The sequence below is a fragment of the Zophobas morio genome, unplaced genomic scaffold, assembly GCF_036711695.1.
Source record: "Zophobas morio isolate AGI-343-1 ecotype UQ-CSIRO unplaced genomic scaffold, CSIRO_AGI_Zmor_V1 ptg000041l, whole genome shotgun sequence".
Classification (NCBI taxonomy): Eukaryota; Metazoa; Arthropoda; class Insecta; order Coleoptera; family Tenebrionidae; genus Zophobas; species Zophobas morio.
The window spans coordinates 5,807,415-5,827,861 of record NW_026972146.1 but is presented as its reverse complement, the minus strand read 5'-3'; the positions used below and the strand labels follow the sequence as shown (position 1 = coordinate 5,827,861).

The 20,447-nt window shown below is 47.6% G+C and overlaps 1 long non-coding RNA gene across 1 annotated transcript; it reads left to right on the top strand.

The window, feature by feature from the left end:
- Window positions 1-18,723: 18,723 nt before the first annotated feature.
- Window positions 18,724-20,166, top strand: LOC135140849 (uncharacterized). The gene is made up of 3 exons (XR_010282295.1): window positions 18,724-19,283; window positions 19,331-19,677; window positions 19,731-20,166. It is a non-coding gene; the product is annotated as an uncharacterized LOC135140849 (long non-coding RNA).
- The last annotated feature ends 281 nt before the right edge of the window (window positions 20,167-20,447 follow it).

The following is a 20,447-nucleotide window of genomic DNA, read 5'->3' as shown; positions in this document are numbered from 1 at the left end:
GACCTGACTGACCTGACCTGACCTGACCTGACCTGACCTGACCTGACCTGACCTGACCTGACCTGACCTGACCTGACCTGACCTGACCTGACCTGACCTGACCTGACCTGACTGACCTGACCTGACCTGACCTGACCTGACCTGACCTGACCTGACCTGACCTGACCTGACCTGACCTGACCTGACCTGACCTGACCTGACCTGACCTGACCTGACCTGACCTGACCTGACCTGACCTGACCTGACCTGACCTGACCTGACCTGACCTGACCTGACCTGACCTGACCTGACCTGACCTGACCTGACCTGACCTGACCTGACCTGACCTGACCTGACCTGACCTGACCTGACCTGACCTGACCTGACCTGACCTGACCTGACCTGACCTGACCTGACCTGACCTGACCTGACCTGACCTGACCTGACCTGACCTGACCTGACCTGACCTGACTGACCTGACCTGACCTGACCTGACCTGACCTGACCTGACCTGACCTGACCTGACCTGACCTGACCTGACCTGACCTGACCTGACCTGACCTGACCTGACCTGACCTGACCTGACCTGACCTGACCTGACCTGACCTGACCTGACCTGACCTGACCTGACCTGACCTGACCTGACCTGACCTGACCTGACCTGACCTGACCTGACCTGACCTGACCTGACCTGACCTGACCTGACCTGACCTGACCTGACCTGACCTGACCTGACCTGACCTGACCTGACCTGACCTGACCTGACCTGACCTGACCTGACCTGACCTGACCTGACCTGACCTGACCTGACCTGACTGACCTGACCTGACCTGACCTGACCTGACCTGACCTGACCTGACCTGACCTGACCTGACCTGACCTGACCTGACCTGACCTGACCTGACCTGACCTGACCTGACCTGACCTGACCTGACCTGACCTGACCTGACCTGACCTGACCTGACCTGACCTGACCTGACCTGACCTGACCTGACCTGACCTGACCTGACCTGACCTGACCTGACCTGACCTGACCTGACCTGACCTGACCTGACCTGACCTGACCTGACCTGACCTGACCTGACCTGACCTGACCTGACCTGACCTGACCTGACCTGACCTGACCTGACCTGACCTGACCTGACCTGACCTGACCTGACCTGACCTGACCTGACCTGACCTGACCTGACCTGACCTGACCTGACCTGACCTGACCTGACCTGACCTGACCTGACCTGACCTGACCTGACCTGACCTGACCTGACCTGACCTGACCTGACCTGACCTGACCTGACCTGACCTGACCTGACCTGACCTGACCTGACCTGACCTGACCTGACCTGACCTGACCTGACCTGACCTGACCTGACCTGACCTGACCTGACCTGACCTGACCTGACCTGACCTGACCTGACCTGACCTGACCTGACCTGACCTGACCTGACCTGACCTGACCTGACCTGACCTGACCTGACCTGACCTGACCTGACCTGACCTGACCTGACCTGACCTGACCTGACCTGACCTGACCTGACCTGACCTGACCTGACCTGACCTGACCTGACCTGACCTGACCTGACCTGACCTGACCTGACCTGACCTGACCTGACCTGACCTGACCTGACCTGACCTGACCTGACCTGACCTGACCTGACCTGACCTGACCTGACCTGACCTGACCTGACCTGACCTGACCTGACCTGACCTGACCTGACCTGACCTGACCTGACCTGACCTGACCTGACCTGACCTGACCTGACCTGACCTGACCTGACCTGACCTGACCTGACCTGACCTGACCTGACCTGACCTGACCTGACCTGACCTGACCTGACCTGACCTGACCTGACCTGACCTGACCTGACCTGACCTGACCTGACCTGACCTGACCTGACCTGACCTGACCTGACCTGACCTGACCTGACCTGACCTGACCTGACCTGACCTGACCTGACCTGACCTGACCTGACCTGACCTGACCTGACCTGACCTGACCTGACCTGACCTGACCTGACCTGACCTGACCTGACCTGACCTGACCTGACCTGACCTGACCTGACCTGACCTGACCTGACCTGACCTGACCTGACCTGACCTGACCTGACCTGACCTGACCTGACCTGACCTGACCTGACCTGACCTGACCTGACCTGACCTGACCTGACCTGACCTGACCTGACCTGACCTGACCTGACCTGACCTGACCTGACCTGACCTGACCTGACCTGACCTGACCTGACCTGACCTGACCTGACCTGACCTGACCTGACCTGACCTGACCTGACCTGACCTGACCTGACCTGACCTGACCTGACCTGACCTGACCTGACCTGACCTGACCTGACCTGACCTGACCTGACCTGACCTGACCTGACCTGACCTGACCTGACCTGACCTGACCTGACCTGACCTGACCTGACCTGACCTGACCTGACCTGACCTGACCTGACCTGACCTGACCTGACCTGACCTGACCTGACCTGACCTGACCTGACCTGACCTGACCTGACCTGACCTGACCTGACCTGACCTGACCTGACCTGACCTGACCTGACCTGACCTGACCTGACCTGACCTGACCTGACCTGACCTGACCTGACCTGACCTGACCTGACCTGACCTGACCTGACCTGACCTGACCTGACCTGACCTGACCTGACCTGACCTGACCTGACCTGACCTGACCTGACCTGACCTGACCTGACCTGACCTGACCTGACCTGACCTGACCTGACCTGACCTGACCTGACCTGACCTGACCTGACCTGACCTGACCTGACCTGACCTGACCTGACCTGACCTGACCTGACCTGACCTGACCTGACCTGACCTGACCTGACCTGACCTGACCTGACCTGACCTGACCTGACCTGACCTGACCTGACCTGACCTGACCTGACCTGACCTGACCTGACCTGACCTGACCTGACCTGACCTGACCTGACCTGACCTGACCTGACCTGACCTGACCTGACCTGACCTGACCTGACCTGACCTGACCTGACCTGACCTGACCTGACCTGACCTGACCTGACCTGACCTGACCTGACCTGACCTGACCTGACCTGACCTGACCTGACCTGACCTGACCTGACCTGACCTGACCTGACCTGACCTGACCTGACCTGACCTGACCTGACCTGACCTGACCTGACCTGACCTGACCTGACCTGACCTGACCTGACCTGACCTGACCTGACCTGACCTGACCTGACCTGACCTGACCTGACCTGACCTGACCTGACCTGACCTGACCTGACCTGACCTGACCTGACCTGACCTGACCTGACCTGACCTGACCTGACCTGACCTGACCTGACCTGACCTGACCTGACCTGACCTGACCTGACCTGACCTGACCTGACCTGACCTGACCTGACCTGACCTGACCTGACCTGACCTGACCTGACCTGACCTGACCTGACCTGACCTGACCTGACCTGACCTGACCTGACCTGACCTGACCTGACCTGACCTGACCTGACCTGACCTGACCTGACCTGACCTGACCTGACCTGACCTGACCTGACCTGACCTGACCTGACCTGACCTGACCTGACCTGACCTGACCTGACCTGACCTGACCTGACCTGACCTGACCTGACCTGACCTGACCTGACCTGACCTGACCTGACCTGACCTGACCTGACCTGACCTGACCTGACCTGACCTGACCTGACCTGACCTGACCTGACCTGACCTGACCTGACCTGACCTGACCTGACCTGACCTGACCTGACCTGACCTGACCTGACCTGACCTGACCTGACCTGACCTGACCTGACCTGACCTGACCTGACCTGACCTGACCTGACCTGACCTGACCTGACCTGACCTGACCTGACCTGACCTGACCTGACCTGACCTGACCTGACCTGACCTGACCTGACCTGACCTGACCTGACCTGACCTGACCTGACCTGACCTGACCTGACCTGACCTGACCTGACCTGACCTGACCTGACCTGACCTGACCTGACCTGACCTGACCTGACCTGACCTGACCTGACCTGACCTGACCTGACCTGACCTGACCTGACCTGACCTGACCTGACCTGACCTGACCTGACCTGACCTGACCTGACCTGACCTGACCTGACCTGACCTGACCTGACCTGACCTGACCTGACCTGACCTGACCTGACCTGACCTGACCTGACCTGACCTGACCTGACCTGACCTGACCTGACCTGACCTGACCTGACCTGACCTGACCTGACCTGACCTGACCTGACCTGACCTGACCTGACCTGACCTGACCTGACCTGACCTGACCTGACCTGACCTGACCTGACCTGACCTGACCTGACCTGACCTGACCTGACCTGACCTGACCTGACCTGACCTGACCTGACCTGACCTGACCTGACCTGACCTGACCTGACCTGACCTGACCTGACCTGACCTGACCTGACCTGACCTGACCTGACCTGACCTGACCTGACCTGACCTGACCTGACCTGACCTGACCTGACCTGACCTGACCTGACCTGACCTGACCTGACCTGACCTGACCTGACCTGACCTGACCTGACCTGACCTGACCTGACCTGACCTGACCTGACCTGACCTGACCTGACCTGACCTGACCTGACCTGACCTGACCTGACCTGACCTGACCTGACCTGACCTGACCTGACCTGACCTGACCTGACCTGACCTGACCTGACCTGACCTGACCTGACCTGACCTGACCTGACCTGACCTGACCTGACCTGACCTGACCTGACCTGACCTGACCTGACCTGACCTGACCTGACCTGACCTGACCTGACCTGACCTGACCTGACCTGACCTGACCTGACCTGACCTGACCTGACCTGACCTGACCTGACCTGACCTGACCTGACCTGACCTGACCTGACCTGACCTGACCTGACCTGACCTGACCTGACCTGACCTGACCTGACCTGACCTGACCTGACCTGACCTGACCTGACCTGACCTGACCTGACCTGACCTGACCTGACCTGACCTGACCTGACCTGACCTGACCTGACCTGACCTGACCTGACCTGACCTGACCTGACCTGACCTGACCTGACCTGACCTGACCTGACCTGACCTGACCTGACCTGACCTGACCTGACCTGACCTGACCTGACCTGACCTGACCTGACCTGACCTGACCTGACCTGACCTGACCTGACCTGACCTGACCTGACCTGACCTGACCTGACCTGACCTGACCTGACCTGACCTGACCTGACCTGACCTGACCTGACCTGACCTGACCTGACCTGACCTGACCTGACCTGACCTGACCTGACCTGACCTGACCTGACCTGACCTGACCTGACCTGACCTGACCTGACCTGACCTGACCTGACCTGACCTGACCTGACCTGACCTGACCTGACCTGACCTGACCTGACCTGACCTGACCTGACCTGACCTGACCTGACCTGACCTGACCTGACCTGACCTGACCTGACCTGACCTGACCTGACCTGACCTGACCTGACCTGACCTGACCTGACCTGACCTGACCTGACCTGACCTGACCTGACCTGACCTGACCTGACCTGACCTGACCTGACCTGACCTGACCTGACCTGACCTGACCTGACCTGACCTGACCTGACCTGACCTGACCTGACCTGACCTGACCTGACCTGACCTGACCTGACCTGACCTGACCTGACCTGACCTGACCTGACCTGACCTGACCTGACCTGACCTGACCTGACCTGACCTGACCTGACCTGACCTGACCTGACCTGACCTGACCTGACCTGACCTGACCTGACCTGACCTGACCTGACCTGACCTGACCTGACCTGACCTGACCTGACCTGACCTGACCTGACCTGACCTGACCTGACCTGACCTGACCTGACCTGACCTGACCTGACCTGACCTGACCTGACCTGACCTGACCTGACCTGACCTGACCTGACCTGACCTGACCTGACCTGACCTGACCTGACCTGACCTGACCTGACCTGACCTGACCTGACCTGACCTGACCTGACCTGACCTGACCTGACCTGACCTGACCTGACCTGACCTGACCTGACCTGACCTGACCTGACCTGACCTGACCTGACCTGACCTGACCTGACCTGACCTGACCTGACCTGACCTGACCTGACCTGACCTGACCTGACCTGACCTGACCTGACCTGACCTGACCTGACCTGACCTGACCTGACCTGACCTGACCTGACCTGACCTGACCTGACCTGACCTGACCTGACCTGACCTGACCTGACCTGACCTGACCTGACCTGACCTGACCTGACCTGACCTGACCTGACCTGACCTGACCTGACCTGACCTGACCTGACCTGACCTGACCTGACCTGACCTGACCTGACCTGACCTGACCTGACCTGACCTGACCTGACCTGACCTGACCTGACCTGACCTGACCTGACCTGACCTGACCTGACCTGACCTGACCTGACCTGACCTGACCTGACCTGACCTGACCTGACCTGACCTGACCTGACCTGACCTGACCTGACCTGACCTGACCTGACCTGACCTGACCTGACCTGACCTGACCTGACCTGACCTGACCTGACCTGACCTGACCTGACCTGACCTGACCTGACCTGACCTGACCTGACCTGACCTGACCTGACCTGACCTGACCTGACCTGACCTGACCTGACCTGACCTGACCTGACCTGACCTGACCTGACCTGACCTGACCTGACCTGACCTGACCTGACCTGACCTGACCTGACCTGACCTGACCTGACCTGACCTGACCTGACCTGACCTGACCTGACCTGACCTGACCTGACCTGACCTGACCTGACCTGACCTGACCTGACCTGACCTGACCTGACCTGACCTGACCTGACCTGACCTGACCTGACCTGACCTGACCTGACCTGACCTGACCTGACCTGACCTGACCTGACCTGACCTGACCTGACCTGACCTGACCTGACCTGACCTGACCTGACCTGACCTGACCTGACCTGACCTGACCTGACCTGACCTGACCTGACCTGACCTGACCTGACCTGACCTGACCTGACCTGACCTGACCTGACCTGACCTGACCTGACCTGACCTGACCTGACCTGACCTGACCTGACCTGACCTGACCTGACCTGACCTGACCTGACCTGACCTGACCTGACCTGACCTGACCTGACCTGACCTGACCTGACCTGACCTGACCTGACCTGACCTGACCTGACCTGACCTGACCTGACCTGACCTGACCTGACCTGACCTGACCTGACCTGACCTGACCTGACCTGACCTGACCTGACCTGACCTGACCTGACCTGACCTGACCTGACCTGACCTGACCTGACCTGACCTGACCTGACCTGACCTGACCTGACCTGACCTGACCTGACCTGACCTGACCTGACCTGACCTGACCTGACCTGACCTGACCTGACCTGACCTGACCTGACCTGACCTGACCTGACCTGACCTGACCTGACCTGACCTGACCTGACCTGACCTGACCTGACCTGACCTGACCTGACCTGACCTGACCTGACCTGACCTGACCTGACCTGACCTGACCTGACCTGACCTGACCTGACCTGACCTGACCTGACCTGACCTGACCTGACCTGACCTGACCTGACCTGACCTGACCTGACCTGACCTGACCTGACCTGACCTGACCTGACCTGACCTGACCTGACCTGACCTGACCTGACCTGACCTGACCTGACCTGACCTGACCTGACCTGACCTGACCTGACCTGACCTGACCTGACCTGACCTGACCTGACCTGACCTGACCTGACCTGACCTGACCTGACCTGACCTGACCTGACCTGACCTGACCTGACCTGACCTGACCTGACCTGACCTGACCTGACCTGACCTGACCTGACCTGACCTGACCTGACCTGACCTGACCTGACCTGACCTGACCTGACCTGACCTGACCTGACCTGACCTGACCTGACCTGACCTGACCTGACCTGACCTGACCTGACCTGACCTGACCTGACCTGACCTGACCTGACCTGACCTGACCTGACCTGACCTGACCTGACCTGACCTGACCTGACCTGACCTGACCTGACCTGACCTGACCTGACCTGACCTGACCTGACCTGACCTGACCTGACCTGACCTGACCTGACCTGACCTGACCTGACCTGACCTGACCTGACCTGACCTGACCTGACCTGACCTGACCTGACCTGACCTGACCTGACCTGACCTGACCTGACCTGACCTGACCTGACCTGACCTGACCTGACCTGACCTGACCTGACCTGACCTGACCTGACCTGACCTGACCTGACCTGACCTGACCTGACCTGACCTGACCTGACCTGACCTGACCTGACCTGACCTGACCTGACCTGACCTGACCTGACCTGACCTGACCTGACCTGACCTGACCTGACCTGACCTGACCTGACCTGACCTGACCTGACCTGACCTGACCTGACCTGACCTGACCTGACCTGACCTGACCTGACCTGACCTGACCTGACCTGACCTGACCTGACCTGACCTGACCTGACCTGACCTGACCTGACCTGACCTGACCTGACCTGACCTGACCTGACCTGACCTGACCTGACCTGACCTGACCTGACCTGACCTGACCTGACCTGACCTGACCTGACCTGACCTGACCTGACCTGACCTGACCTGACCTGACCTGACCTGACCTGACCTGACCTGACCTGACCTGACCTGACCTGACCTGACCTGACCTGACCTGACCTGACCTGACCTGACCTGACCTGACCTGACCTGACCTGACCTGACCTGACCTGACCTGACCTGACCTGACCTGACCTGACCTGACCTGACCTGACCTGACCTGACCTGACCTGACCTGACCTGACCTGACCTGACCTGACCTGACCTGACCTGACCTGACCTGACCTGACCTGACCTGACCTGACCTGACCTGACCTGACCTGACCTGACCTGACCTGACCTGACCTGACCTGACCTGACCTGACCTGACCTGACCTGACCTGACCTGACCTGACCTGACCTGACCTGACCTGACCTGACCTGACCTGACCTGACCTGACCTGACCTGACCTGGGTCATGACCTGACCTTGACCTGGGTCATGACCTGACCTTGACCTGGGTCATGACCTGACCTTGACCTGGGTCATGACCTGACCTTGACCTGGGTCATGACCTGACCTTGACCTGGGTCATGACCTGACCTTGACCTGGGTCATGACCTGACCTTGACCTGGGTCATGACCTGACCTTGACCTGGGTCATGACCTGACCTTGACCTGGGTCATGACCTGACCTTGACCTGGGTCATGACTTGAAAATGTTATCCGTAGGGAGTCATTGTTACTCCCTCGACCTTGACTTGTTACTGATAGGGAGTCATAGTTACTCCCTCGACCTTGACTTGTTACTGATAGGGAGTCATAGTTACTCCCTGGACCTTGACTTGTTACTGATAGGAAGTCATAGTTTCTTTCTTGACCTTGACTATTTGTTGGTAGGAAGTCATAGTCACTCCCTCGACCTTGACAAGTTATTGATAAGGAGTCATAGTCACTCCCTCGACCTTGAAAAGTTATTGATAAGGAGTCATAGTTACTCCCTCGACCTTGTCAAGTTATTGATAGGGAGTCATAGTTACTCCCTCGACCTTGACTATTTGTTGAATGGGAGTCATAGTTACTCCCTCGACCTTGACTATTTGTTGATAGGGAGTCATAGTTACTCCCTCGACCTTGACTTGTTACTGATAGGGAGTCATAGTTACTCCCTCGACCTTGACTTGTTACTGATAGGGAGTCATAGTTACTCCCTCGACCTTGACTATTTGTAGAGAGAGAGTCATAGTCACTCCCTCGACCTTGACTTGTTATTGATAGGTAGTCATAGTTACTCCCTTGCCAAAAAATTCAAAAACAGTGTCACACCCGGAAAGTTTAAGACAGTCATAGGCTTCTCATACACTTGCCTGGATGCCGTAAGACAGTTGACGGAAACAAATTCGACCTTGGCGACAATATGGCGGTCCATTTCTCACTCTTCACCTCTTAGAGAGTCATAGGCGTCTCATACGCATCTATAAAGCTTGCCTGAATGCCGCTTGTAATTTATAAGTACGACGAATTCCATTTTTTCAGAAAAAAATGACAAAGTCCGTTTCACACACCTCGTGTTTTGTACGGTCATAGGCGTCTCATACGCATGGCTTACGCTTGCCTGAATGCCGTTTGACGGTGACAACCGAGAGCAAATTCGACCTTGGCGACGAAATGGCGGTCCATTTCTCACCCCTCACCCTTTGATGGTCATAAGCTTCTCAAAGAGCACTCATTCGCCTGCCTGAATGCCGTTTGCGAGTTTTTACTATGAAAAAATTATTTTTACGAAAAAATGACTAAGTCCGTTTCAAACGAGCTTCGGCTCACGAAAAAAGCGGAGGTCCGTCCTACGAGCGCACCTAGACCCGATCTCCGAACTGGAGTCGTCTCGAAAATGCAAAATCTACCAGAAACGGTTTTTTTTGGTAAAATCGCATTATGGGTGTTCTTTGAAAGGTGGCTCATTGCTTTTGGATGACAAAAAACTTTAAATAAAACAAAAAAAATTAACCAGTTTATTAATAACTAACATTACATTTGCAAACATTTTTAAACAATTGGTATTCATACTTACTCCTTCGACCTTGAGTTTCTTAAAGGTTCGGGAAGTCATGGCTCAAGGAAGAGTGCTTCCTTGTGTTCAGGTGGTTCTGCTGTCAAAAACGACTGACGATTCTCCAACTAATAGGAGAAAAATCTGACAAGTCACACTAACTTTTTGAAATTGTTTGCATATGTAATGTTAGTTATTAATAAACAAAGTAAATTTTTAAATGTTTTAATTGGTTAATTTTTTAATTTGTTTAATTTTTTTCACTGTAAAATATTTTTCATAGGCATCTTATACCCATCTCATTCGCTTGCCTGGATGCCTTATGCGAGTTTTAGCTATGAAAAAAACGATTTTTACGAAAAAATGACAAAGTCCGTTTCTGACGAGTCTCGGCTCACGCAAAAAGCGGAGGTCCGTCCGTCGAGTGCACCCAGACCCGATCTCCGAACTGGAGTCGACTCGAAAATGCAAAATCTGTTAGAAACGATTTTTTTTGCTAAAACTGCATCTTGGGTGTTGTACAGAAAGTCAGAAGATGTTGAATAACGCCATTTTCAAGGTCACGCAATTTTCAAGGTCCGTTTTCGAGCTCGGGCCATTTTCAAGGTTATGTCATTTTCAAGACCATGTATGTCATTTTCAAGGCCTTGTATGTCATTTCAAGGCCATGCCATTTTCAAGGTTATGCCGTTTTAAGGTTATGTTTATGCCATTTTCAAGGCCATGTCATTTTCAAGGTTATGCCATTTTCAGGGTTATGCCATTTTCAAGGTTATGCCATTTTCAGTGTTATGCCATTTTCAAGGTTATGCCATTTTCAAGGTTATGTCTTTTTCAGTGTTATGCCATTTTTAAGGTTATGCCATTTTCAAGGTTATGCTATTTTTATGGTTATGCCATTTTTAAGGCCATGTTATTTTCAAGGTTATGTCATTTTCAAGGTTATGTCATTTTCAAGGTTGTCATTTTCAAGGTTATGTCATTTTTAAGGTTATGCCATTTTCAAGGTTATGCCATTTTCAAGGCCATGCCATTTTTCAAGGCCATGTATGCCGTTTTCAAGGCCATGTATGCCGTTTTCAAGGCCATGTATGTCATTTTCAAGGCCATGTATGTTATTTTCAAGGCCATGTATGTCATTTTCAAGGTTATGCCGTCTTAAGGTTATGCCATTTTCAAGGCCTTGTCATTTTCAAGGCCATGTGTGTCATTTTCAAGGCCATGTCATTTTCAAGGCCATGTCATTTTCAAGGTTGTGCCATTTTCAAGGTTATGCCATTTTCAAGGTTATGCCATTTTCAAGGCCATGTCATTTACAAGGCCATGTCATTTTCAAGGCCATGTCATTTTCAAGGTTGTGCCATTTTTAAGGTTATGCCATTTTTAAGGTTATGCCATTTTCAAGGCCATGTCATTTTTAAGGTTATGCCATTTTCAAGGCCATGTCATTTTTAAGGTTGTCATTTTCAAGGTTATGCCATTTTCAAGGTTATGCCATTTTCAAGGTTATGTCATTTTCAAGGTTATGCCATTTTCAAGGTTATGTCATTTTCAAGGTTATGCCATTTTCAAGGTTATGTCATTTACAAGGTTATGCCATTTTTAAAGTTATGCCATTTTCAAGGTTATGCTATTTTCCAGGCCATACCATTTTCAAGGCCATGTCATTTTTAAGGTTATGCCATTTTCAAGGTTATGCCATTTTTAAGGTTATGCTATTTTCAAGGTTATGCCATTTTTTAGGTTATGTTTATATCATTTTCAAGGCCATGTAATTTTCAAAGTTAATGCCATTTTCAAGGCCATGTCATTTTCAAGGTTATGCCATTTTCAAGGTTATGCAAATTTCAAGGTTATGCCATTTTCAAGGTTATGCCATTTTCAAGATCAGGCCATTATCAAAATCATTGTTTTCAAGGAGTATTGAAGATTTGTCACCATTTTCCATTGTTTCCCAACATTTCCCGTGATTTCCTACGATTTCCTTAGATTTCCCAGAATTTCCCAGAATTTCCCAAAATTTCCCAAAACACATTTCCCGTCATTTTCCAAGATTTTCCAAAAGTCTTCAAAACATGTCCCAAAAACCATTTCCCGTCATTTCGCAATGTTTGTCATGCTTTCCCACAATTTTCTTGGATTTCTGAAGATTTCAAAAGATTTCCGAAAATTTCTTGTGATTTCTTGTCATTTCCCATCATTTCCCATCATTTCCCATCATTTCCCGTCATTTCCGACGATTTCCTAGGATTTCCCAGAATTTTCCAGAATTTCCTAAAATTTCCCAAAACCCATTTCCCGTCATTTCCTGTCATTTCCAAAAGATTTTTCATAAGTTCCCAAACATTGTCCAAAAATTCATTTCCCCTCATTTCCCAAGGTTTCCCATGATTTCCCACAATTTTCTAGGATTTCCCAAGATTTCAAAAGATTTTAAAAGATTTCCCATTTTTTCATGTCATTTCCCGTCATTTCCCACGATTTCCCAGGATTTCCCAGAATTTCCCAGAATTTCCTAAAATTTCCCAAAACTCATTTCCCGTCATTTCCTGTCATTTCCAAAAGATTTTTCATAAGTTTCCAAAAATTGTCCAAAAATTCAATTCCCCTCATTTCCCAAGGTTTCCCATGATTTCCCACAATTTTCTAGGATTTCCCAAGATTTCAAATGATTTTAAAAGATTTCCCATTTTTTCATGTCATTTCCCATCATTTCCCACGATTTCCCAAGATTTCCCAGAATTTCCCAGAATTTCCTAAAATGTACCAAAACACATTTCCCGTCATTTGACGTCATTTTCAGAAGATTTTCTAAAACTCCCCAAAAGTTGTCCCAAAAATCATTTCCCGTCATTTTCAAAAGTTTCCCATGATTTCGCACAATTTTCCACGGTTTTCCATGATTTCAAAAGATTCCCCCAAATTTCCTGACATTTGTCGCTATTTCTCATCATTTGCCATCATTTCCCACGATTTCCCAAGATTTCCCAAAACACATTTCCCGTCATTTCCCATGGTGACAATTTCCATTATATTTCAAAGTCCAATGTTTTTTCAGGGTCCACCATATTCTCAAGGTTACCTGTTTTCAAGGTCATCATATTTTCAAAATCACTGGTTTCCAGAGTGACCAATATGAAAATTTTGAAGTTTTTTAAGACTTTTGAAGACTTTTGAAGATTTTTGAAGATTTTTGAAGATTTTTGAAGATTTTTGAAGATTTTTGAAGATTTTTGAAGATTTTTGAAGATTTTTGATGATTTTTGAAGATTTTTGAAGATAATGGACGATTTTTCAAGATTTTTCAAGATTTTTTGAAGATATTTCTCAAGGTCACGTTTTTTCGAAGTTTTGTTAACTTTTTGAAGATTTTTCAAGATTTTTCAAGATTTTTCAAGATTTTTGAATTTTTTAGATTTTTGAAGATTTTTGAAGATTTTTAAAGATTTTTGAAGATTTTGAAGATTTTTGAAGATATTTCACAAGGTCACGTTTTTTACGAAATTTTGCCAAACTTTTTGAAGATTTTTCAAGATTTTTGAAGATTTTTCAAGATTTATGAAGATATTCCACAAAGTCACGTTTTTTACGAAATTTTGTTAAACTTTTTGAAGATTTTTCAAGATTTTTACCCCAAAAATCAAGATTTTTCAAGATTTTTCAAGATTTTTCAAGATTTTTCAAGATTTTTCAAAATTTTTACCCCAAACATCAAGATTTTAAAGATTTTTACCCAAAAAATGAAGATTTTTACCCCAAAAAATGAAGATTTTTACCACAAAAAAAAAATCAAGATTTTACCCCAAAGTCAAGATTTTTACCCCAAAAAATCAAGATTTTTACCCCAAAAAACAAGATTTTTTCCCCAAAAAGCCAAGATTTTTTCCCCAAAAAGCCAAGATTTTTTCCCCAAAAAGCCAAGATTTTTACCCCAAAAATCAAGATTTTTCATGATTTTTACCCCAAAAAATGAAGATTTTTACCCCAAAAAATCAAGATTTTACCCCAAAAAATGAAGATTTTACCCCAAAAATGAAGATTCTTACCCCAAATATATCTTGATTTTTACCCCAAAAATCAAGATTTTTACCCCAAAAAATCAAGATTTTACCCCCAAAAAATCATTTTACCCCAAAAAATCAAGATTTTACCCCAAAAAATCATTTTACCCCAAAAAATCAAGATTTTTTACCCCAAAAAATCAAGATTTTTTATCCCAAAAAATCAAGATTTTACCCCAAAAAATCAAGATTTTTACCCCAAAAATCAAGATTTGTACCCCAAAAATCAAGATTTTTACCCCAAAAAATGAAGATTTTACCCCAAAAAATCAGGATTCTTACCCCCCAAATAAATCAATATTTTTACCCCAAAAAATCAAGATTTGACCCCAAAAAACAGGATTTTTACCCCAAAAAATGAAGATTTTACCCCAAAAAATCAAGATTTTTTCCCCAAAAAACCAAGATTTTTTCAAAAGTGAAAATTTTCCAATGGTTCCCCCTTCTTCAAATTTCGGCCAAATTTTGACATTTTCGAAACCTAACTGAGTACGTTTTCTTGTAGATTTCGAGCTCTAGAACTCTCTTCCGGCCTCGATTCCTTGATAGCTGCAACCGTTTTTCCAGAATCGACGGTAGAAATATCGAAATTTTTGAAATTTTTTTTCAAGATTTTTACCCCAAAAACTAAGATTTTTACCCCAAAAACCAAGATTTTTTACCCCAAAAATCAAGGTTTTTACCCCAAAAAATCAAGATTCTTACCCCAAAAAATAAAAATTCTTACCCCAAAAAATCAAGATTCTTACCCCAAAAAAATCAAGATTTTTACCCCAAAAATCAAGATTTTTAACCCAAAAATCAAGATTCTTACCCCAAAAAATAAAGATTCTTACTCCAAAAAATTAAAGATTTTTACCCCAAAAAATCAAGATTTTACCCCAAAAAATCAAGATTCTTACCCCAAAAAAATCTTGATTTTTACCCCAAAAATAAAGATTTTTACCCCAACAATTCAAGATTTTACCCCAAAAAATCAAGATTTTTTCCCCCAAAAAACCAAGATTTGGTCCCCCCTTCTTCAAATTTCGCCGAAATTTTGACAATTTCGAAACCTAACTGAGTACATTTTCTTGTAGATTTCGAGCTCTAGAACTCACTTCCGGCCTCGATTCTTTGATAGCCGCAACCGTTTTTCCAGAATCGACGGTTGAAATATCGAAATTTTTGAAAATTGTTTTCAAGATTTTTACCCCAAAAAATCAAGATTTTTACCCCAAAAATCAAGATTTTTCAAAATTTTTACCCCAATTTTCCCCCCAAAAAAACTAGATTTTTCAAGATTTTTCAAGATTTTTCAAGATTTTTCAAGATTTTTACCCCAAAAAACAAGACTTTTACCCCGAAAAATTAAGATTTTACCCCAAAAAATCAAGATTCTTACCTCAAAAAATTAAAGATTTTTACCCCAAAAAACAAGATTTTTACCCCAAAAAACAAGATTTTTACCCCAAAAAACAAGATTTTTTCCCCAAAAAATCAAGATTTTTCAAGATTTTCCCCCCCAAAAAACAAGATTTTTCAAGATTTTTACCCCAAAAAACAAGACTTTTACCCCAAAAATTCAAGATTTTTTCCCCAAAAAACCAAGACTTTAACCCCAAAAATCAAGATTATTTACCCCAAAAACAAAGATTTTTTCCCCAAAAAACAAGATTTTTCAAGATTTCCAAAATTTTCAAGATTTCCATAATTTTCCGAATTTTCCCCAAACTCCAACCCCCAGACAAACTATCGGGACCATTTGGGAAGTTGGGGTTTTGGGTGGGGAGAAAAGAGAAGGTTTTTTTGAAAATTTGTTTCGAGATTTTTGAAGATTTTCGAAATTGTTCAAGGTAAAATTAATCAAACTTCAAAATTTCCAACATTTCGAAAATTTTTTCAAGGTCACGATTTTGAAAATCGAGATTTTTGAAGATTTTTCGAAATTTTCAAGGTCGCGATTTTCAACATCTAAATTTTCAAGATTTTTCGAAATTTTTTCAAGGTCAAAATTTTCAAGATCAAGATTTTTCGACATTTTTCGAATTTTTCCCAAACTCCGACCCCCTTTCAAACCTGCGGGATGTTTTGGGAAAGAGGGGTTTAGGGTGGGGTGAAAAAGAGCTAATTTTTTAATCTAGGGGATGAAAATAAGGGTTGTTTTTGTATTTAGGGGTTGAAATTAGGGGTAGTTTTTGTGGATAATGGATGAAGATGAGTTAAGGGTTGTTTTTTGGTGCAAGAGATTCCATCATTTTTGAATTTAGGGGATGAAATCGGGTTAAGGGTTGTTTTTTTTGGCCTCGAGGGGATGAAAATTTGTGGAGGGTAGTTTTCTTTGTCTTCGAAGATCATTTTTTGGGTCGGGGGGATGAAAATTTGAAAAAAAAAATTTTTGGATTTAGGGGTTGAAAATTTTTGAGGGGTAGTTTTTCGAGTCCGACTGTCACTCGATGACGTCGGAATTACGAAAATCGAAGCGGGGTTGATTTTGGTCGAAGAGCCATCAGGGGGATGAAAAGCGGGTCGGGGGTGGTTTTTTTTATCTCGAACGATCTAAGTTTGAGTTCGGGGGATGAAAATGGGTCGAAACTTGATTTTTTAATTCGGGGGTTGAAAATTTTTTAGGGGTAGTTTTGGGGGTGAAAAAATTTTTGGGTCCTTCGGGAAGAAAGAAAATCGAGGTGGGGTGTTTTTTGGTCCAAAATTGACGTTTTTTTCAATTTAAGGGATGAAAAATGAGTCGAGGGTAGTTTTTTTGTGAGGATACTTCATTTGAATGCAGAAGGGACGTTTTGGCCGAGTTTCTTTCAAATTGGACAAAAAATGTAAAATTTGATTTTAAAACGAGCTCAGATCGAGAAATAAATGCAGGTCCGTTGTTAGGACGGACCGAGACTTTGTTTGCCGAGTCGTGGCAGCCAAAATTTGCAAAAAAGACCTTAAATCGTTCGATTTTCATAATTCGGTCTTGTTCAGGCTTAATGTATCGTTCCTGATTGTTTAACACTAATTTTAACGATTTCAAGTAAAAAATAGCGTTTTATACGTTTTTCGAAGAAACCAGGACGTAAAGGCACTCGGTTTTTTCAAGACGGATGAAGAAACCTTAGCTCTTTCGTTCGGTACCGGAGTGGTCAATTAACGTTAACTATTTCCAAAGATATGGGCAAATTAAAAAGTCGTTTTGAGGTTAAGTCTCGGGAGCTGTTTGTGGAGCGAAAGGGGGCTTCCTGGGGCAAACTCGATCCTGGGGATCTTTGATCGTGCACCGCAGAAACTATTTCTGTCGAATTTGTCGATCGATAACAACAATCGACAAAGTTATCGACAAATTAACTCGTCTCGAGAACATCGAGTCTTTTGGGGGCTGTCGGGGGCGTCTCGGAGGGAGATAACGATGGGGCTCTTTCATTGTCGACCCTCGAAGAGATTGACGTCTAGTTTATAGATCTATAACAACAATCTACTCAGATATTAACAAATTAAATTTATTTCAAGGTCGAATGTTTCTGGGGGCTATCGGTGGTGTCTTTGGGGGTAGATAACGATAGAGCCTTTTCGTTATGGACAGTTCGTCGATTGTTTATCCATCAGTCTATAACAACAATCGACGAACGTATCCACGAATCAAGTTGTCTCGAGAACTTTAAGTCTTTTGGGGGCCATCGGGGCTGTCTCGGAGGGAGATAACGATGGGGCTCCTTGCTAACTGACCATCGAAAGGATTTACATATTGTTTATTGACTAATAACAACATTCGACCGACATTTTTGCCAAGTCGAACGTCTTTAGGGACGAGTTCGGTCTTAAGGGGGCTCTATCACGGGCGTCTGTCTTTTCGAAGTCTTTGCTGCCTGTCTTTCGGGGGGCTGTCGTCCGTCGTGTATGTGTATGTGTATGTGTATGTGTATGTGTATGTATATGTATATGTATATGTATATCGGACGAACGGCAGCACCTCGGTGACTGCGACGACGACCTTATGTCCCCTGTACTTAAGGACCGACTCGTTTATGTTTGCCGGGGGGCCCCGGTTAGCGTGGGGGCTGCGAGCGATTGACATATGTCAAACTCGAGCCCCTTACAGGCATCTCCTATGCCGGCCACGGCCATAATTCGTTCACTGAGGAACTCCAGAGTACAGTTCAGTTCGTCGTATCGTCGTTAAGTCGATAAGTCGAAAACCGCCCCTTGCCTCCCCCCCCTATTTCTTATATACATTCTCTTCCTCCGTCCGTCAGTCGGCCGGAACGACTTTTGCCATCTCTCGCCGACTTTTGGTACTTCACTCTTGTGCCACTCGAGCTAACGCTTTGGTGCTCTTTTAGGTGTTTTCGAGAGTCTCGAGGACATGGGGGCCCCAGAAGTCGTCCCGGTGAGTTGCCGTGAACTTGTTGTCCTCGATGTGATAGTCGTCCCCTGTCGGGGTTGACGAAAATCCACCGCCTAATTAATTCGTCGGAGAGGCGGACTTTGCCAAATTCGTATTGGAATAACTCGAAAACGGCCGGAGGGATCGAGACGAAATCGACGGCGTTAGAATCCTCGAGGAAGGGAGAAAAGGACTATACTGGAAAACAACCTCCGACTTGAGTTTTTTTAGCCCCCTTGTGTCGGCTGATCGATGAGAAAAGACGGAAATTCTGACTTCGAGCCGAGCCTGGCGAGTTTGAGGGATGGTATGAATACACTCTTTTGCTTTCTCTCGCTCCTTGTGCTTTTGTAGCTGCCTGAAGAATCTGAACTGTCGGTCGAATTTTACACTCGATGGATTTCTTTCCGAGTCCGAAACGGAGGGTTAAGTCGAAACTTACTGCGTCACCTGGAGATCGAGGAGGGATCGGAGAAGTCTTCCCGGTATCCTTGCTAGTCGTTTAAGTTAACTTAAGGATAAATTTTTGGAAATGCATAAAATCCACCCAAGTACCGTATTAAACAGAAAACTGCATTACCGACTGAGTCTGTCACTTGTCACTTCGATTCCGGGATGAAAACGCTTTTTCCATTTTACGGCTTTCCTAGGAGTTTTCGAATGCTCAACTCACCTTCGGAGCCCCCTCGTGAACTCTGCGGGTGAGTACCTTTGATCGTACGAACCGTAATTGCATGGTCTTGTCTGTTAACAGGGAACGGAATTTATTCGTCGGAGAGGCGTACTTTTCGAAATTGAAATTGGAATAACTCGAAAACGGCTGGACCGATGGGGATGAAATAGACGGCGTTAGAATCGTCGAGGAAGGGAGCATAAGCCAATACCGGAGAGGAACCCCTGGGGTGACTTTTTTTCCGCCCCTTGTGACAGCTGATCGATCTGAAAAAATTCCTTGGGGCTATTCAGACCACACTGAAGACGAAGGACCTTCCTCGGGGCACCCCTCTGACCCTCCTTGGAGCCCTTTTGCATGTTAGAATTAAGAGAATCTTGTAATTGACTGAGTTGTGATCATGGCATGTTATGTTACCATCGAATTTTTATCTTGACTTGTAATATCACTCTCAAATTTAATGCATGTTCAAACCTGTAACCTGAAGGGCTTGAATAAAATGTCTGGGACTCGTAAACTGCTGATTTTTAATAATAGTGGACTGTTTGACACTAAGGAAAATAATCTCGAGACTTGGAAAATTTTTCGAGAATTGCATTATTTCTCTGAGTCTTGAAAAATTATTTAGAAACTCGGGAAATTTTCTAGAGACTCGGGAGTGGGAAAATTCACTGGATCCAAAAAAAATTATTTTGTCACTAAGGAAAATTAATCGAGGACTTGGAAAATTTTTTCGAAATTCATTAAATTACGTAGATCCTTGAAAAATAATTTTGATCCTTGGAAAATTATTTTGCA